This window comes from Grus americana, unplaced genomic scaffold (genome assembly GCF_028858705.1).
Source record: "Grus americana isolate bGruAme1 unplaced genomic scaffold, bGruAme1.mat scaffold_996, whole genome shotgun sequence".
NCBI lineage: Eukaryota > Metazoa > Chordata > Aves > Gruiformes > Gruidae > Grus > Grus americana.
This window is the reverse complement of record NW_026562170.1, coordinates 26695-31301: the sequence shown is the minus strand read 5'-3', so window position 1 is coordinate 31301 and position 4607 is coordinate 26695. Positions and strand designations below refer to the sequence as shown.

At 41.8% G+C, this 4607-nt stretch overlaps 1 long non-coding RNA gene across 1 annotated transcript; it reads left to right on the top strand.

The window, feature by feature from the left end:
- Nucleotides 1-438: 438 nt before the first annotated feature.
- On the top strand, nt 439-3144 carry LOC129201362 (uncharacterized). Its single transcript, XR_008575380.1, has 3 exons — nt 439-571; nt 1083-1132; nt 3023-3144. It is a non-coding gene; the product is annotated as an uncharacterized LOC129201362 (long non-coding RNA).
- The last annotated feature ends 1463 nt before the right edge of the window (nt 3145-4607 follow it).

Sequence of the window (4607 nt, the reverse complement as noted above, 5' to 3'; positions counted from 1 at the left end):
GCCTCTGAATGCAGTTATCAATGGAACAGAGAGAGGAAGAGAAACTCTCCTAACTAGATTTTAATCCCAGAACATGCAAAGTCAAGCTTGACTGCTCCTCTGAACCAACTTTTGAAATAAAAGATTTGGGGGTTTTTAAAGAAACACTAAGTTCATATGAAAGGCTTTGCCGCAATAACTTTTTCAAAGGATATTAAGCTCAAGTTGTCCACAAGAAGAGTGTGGCAGAGGGGAGCTTTAGCTTTGAAAGTTGGGCTTTTTTTCTGAGAGCTCCTTCTTGGTGTACAAGTTACCTGCTGTTAGTTGCACCGCTATTGAATCAGGAGTGTTACAGAATAAACTTGCCTAAATGAGGCAGAAGTTCCTTCTTAACTCAATACATGTGGTTCGGATAAATGCATTCTTATTTCCTTTTTTATTTTCCCTAGGATTTTTCCTCTGGCAAAATGGGATGTTTCAATGGACACTCTTTAAGATCAATGAGAAAAAACATGCCGCCCTGTTCAGACTCTAGCTTTGACAAAAGCATGGAAATATTAAGTGAAAACGTCAATCGAAGACACTTTACAAGGTATTGTATTTCCAGGTGTTCAATCTCTGTTCAATTTATAGAATGAAAAGTGAAAGCATGCACGAGTCACATCACGATACGCATACAGCTAAAAATCTGCAGAGGGATACGATTATGTTAATACCAGTGCCAGTATCTTAGAACTGGAATCCCTCTTCTTAGTAAAAGTCTTCTGCTTGTATAAAAAAGATGTGTATCTTCCCAACTCCTTTGAGATCTCTCCTCCGCTTTGATTACTGAGATGTTATTTGTGCTGTTGAGACTTCAAGGTTAGCAGGTTAGGAAATGTCTGTCCTTATGGAATTGTGCATATGGTATGCAGCAGACATCTGAATCCTTGTGGTCCACAGGCTTTTTTTTGCATGATGTGGAGCACCGGATTGTAAACTTGGTGAAGTCCCCCAGTCTTGAGGGGGAACTATACAATGCAATACGATATGATATGCTATAATACAAAAATTGTAATACAACAATTCTTTTCTCCTTTTCTCTGTCTTCTTTCTTAACGTAGGCAGTTGGCAAAGCCGAAATCAGACCCAAAAAAAGAAGAATATAAAGAAGGTAAGTAGTGATAATTCCTTAGGATTCCTTTCTAGCCTGGTTTCTGAGAAGGATTGTCTTTGGTCACTCTATTGAACTTGGCTCCCAAAAACTTCTGAACTCATCAGCCAAAATCAGCTGAAGTTGTGAGAATAGGTACCTCAAAGGCAGTGAATTTCCTATGAGTTGTATGAAGAGAGGTAGGTGCAAACAGGAGGATATGCTATTAATTCCTTGCAGGCTTGGGGAGAACGCAGTGCGAATCCCAGCCTGCTCTTAGGCACTGGAGAACCTGTTCCTTGGCTTGGGTTTCTTCGTGACATGGATTTTCTGGAGTCTGCAGGACACAAATTGATTGAAAATCAATCGTTCTTGCAAATAGGAGGGAATATTGCAGTATTCTATGTGAGTTAAAAAGTAATTCAGTCATGAGAAGCACAAACCCACAGACATGAGGAAGGTGTCCCTGAAGTTCAGCGATTTACCTTGGAAGCGAATTGTGGCGCGGAGCACACGAACAGGCTTGGTGCTGTGAAGCTGCTTGCTGGCAGCTGGGAAAATCTGTTATTTGCAGGCAGAATCCTGCCAGGCGCAGGCTGAACACGGGAAGGGGCCTGAAATGCACTTTGTCTGTAGTTATTCAGGTTCTAATTGTGCTCTACTTTCTCATTGACCTCTCTTAATTATTTTAATGACAGTGTGTGGTGGCTTGACCCTGGCTGGAGGGCAGGTGCCCACCAAAGCCGCTCTATCATTGTCCGTCCTCAGCTGGATGAATATAACGAAAGGCTTGTGGGTTGAGATAAGGACAGGGAGAGATCACTCACCAATTACAGTCATGGGCAAAACAGACTCAACTCGGGAAAATTAATTTCTTACCAATCAAATCAGTGTTGAGTAAGGAGAAATAAACCCAAATCTTAAAACACCTTCCCCCCCGCCCCCGACCCCCCGCCTTCTTCCCAGGCTCAATTTCACTCCTGATTTCTCTCCCTCCTTTCCCCCCACCAGCGGCACAGGGGGACGGGGAATGGGGGTTGTGATCAGTTCCTCACATGTCTCTGCCACTCCTTCCTCCTTAGAGGGAGTACTCCTCACACTCTTCCCCTGATCCAGCGTGGGGTCCCTCCTATGGGAGACAGTCCTCCACCAGCGTCTCCAACACGAGTCCTTCCCACGGGGCACAGTCCTTCACAAACTGCTCCAGCGTGGGTCCCTTCCACGGGGTGCAGTCCTTCAGGAATAGACAGCTCCAGCGCGGGTCCCCCTGTAGCCCTGCCCCGCTACCAAAACTTTGCCATGCAAACCCAGGACATAGTGCAAGTAACGAACCTGTGGCAAAGGATGCTGCGTGGTAAATACTGGGCAGATGTTTTTTTAAAGCAGCAAGCGTTTGAGCTCTTTGATATTGGGGCGTTTATCTGGAGACATTTCTTATCTTCTAGAGCTTTTGTGTCACGATGCAGAAAATGAAAGTGATGTATGCTTAAACAGTGTACTAAAACTATGCATCTTAAGAAGAGACTTCCCACATAAACATTTTTTAAAAAACCAAACTATCAGATACAATTTTACATGAATGGAGTGAAAACACCTTAGAGAGACCTATTTCTTGTTTTCACTTTTCCAGAAAGAAGTAACTGGAATAAACTTGCCTCCTGCATGAAACAAAAACTGCGTGTTTGTTTTCATCAGACTGGCTTTCTAGACTAATAAAAAGTTGCTATACAAGTCGTGCTTTTAACATAAGTCATTTAAGTTGAATGCTGTGGTCGTGACAATAACTTCTAATTCAGTGTTTAAAGAAAAAATCCACGGCAGATTTTTTTTACATTTTACTAGAATAACGGTGAAATAAAGGGAATAACATATGTTCTGTCTCAAAATATTTCATACATTAACGTATTTTAGTCAACAGGACACTGAAGACTAGAGCTGATGCAAAAGCTGCAGAACAAGTCCATGAAGAAAATGGGGATTTGGAGGTCCGCCGAAGCTGCAGGCTTTGACAAAGCCATTACACCACTACAAATCAATCTGTTTTATTTGACAAACTTATAACAGAGTGAGTGAGATTTTTGTCATCATCTTGCAAAGCTACTAAAATGAGCCTTACTAGCAAGCCTTTGTGCTATGGCATAGTATCAGCTAGCACCTTTCTCCTTCTTTTGACAACAGAAAAAGGTATTACTGTTCCTGGTAGCAAGAGCTAAATGTATTCAGTGGTTAGGCTGAGACTACATATAGGATATGGCCTTGTGATACCTGCTGGGCTCAGGTGCCCTCCACTGCAGAGTCCCACCAGGGTGGCACGGCTCGGAACTTGCAGGATGTTGTTAAGCAACCTCTGCTAACATTCCATTGCTGTTGGTCAGGTAGGGTGTCCTCCTCTGCCTGTGCCTCTGCCTGTGCCAGTATGTCCTGTAATTATTGTTAATACAGTGATTTAGGTAACGTGTGGGCCTTTGTCCTTCGCAGCCAAGCTGTTTAACCCGAGTCTTTTGGAAATAGATGCTTGTGGCTGTTTAAGACTTCCAGGTTGGAGAGTGTGTGTGTGTGTGTGTGAGGATGTATTTGGGAAGTGCTTCACGTGTAAAGAGTTTGGGCACAGCCAATGTTTAAATTGGCCCCCGGTGTCTTCATTTTGTGATTGCCAGCTGCAGAGAGATCTTCATACTAGAGCACCTTCTATGTACGGGCTGGGTGGGTTTATGTGTTGTCTTGTGAACCAAAACACTCACTTTACGGTGTGACTTTCAGTAGATTTAACTTGCCCTCTAAATCGATTTTCTTAGCATCAGAAGCGCCTTCATTTTTAATTAACTTTTCTTGCATGCTTATGAATATTTGTCTAATGCTCGGTTGAGTTGAGATACTGAGGAAAGTTGGATACAGCCAAAGTGACGTAGTCCTAGTGTTTCTGCCTCTCTGTCCATGGCTTAATGACCTTTGTGAAGCCCAAATTGACCTTGTTTTCTGAAAAGTTTGTGAACTGGAACAGGAGCGGGATGGGGTTTTTTCCAGCATATACAGTCATGGGAAATCAACATGAAACTTAAATTACAGTTAAGAGAAGAATAAGCAACCTGTTGTCTGAGGAAGGCTGTGAACTAAACATGACTTAATGCTATCATGCAGAGCAACTTAAGCGCTATTAAAAACTGCTATAATTTCTTTCTGTTACATTACTATGATCTTCAGAATTCTTTTTTCCTACTAAATTAGATTCTTTTTTTTTTTTTTTTTACTGTGTTCAGTGAGAGGGGAAAATAAACCCAAAACCAGTGTCTGCAAATCCTCAATCGCTTGTTCTTAACTCTCTCTCTAAAAAAGTAAACATTTGACCTGATTTTTAAGTAGTGTTAAAAAACTTGGTTAAGCGTCAACGACTCTTACTTTGTGCATACTCTATTAAAATGTCATGCTGATTATGTGTACTGTTTTAAATATTTTTGTTTGTACTTGCCTATCTTTGTTCTTACATGTCAACTTTTTG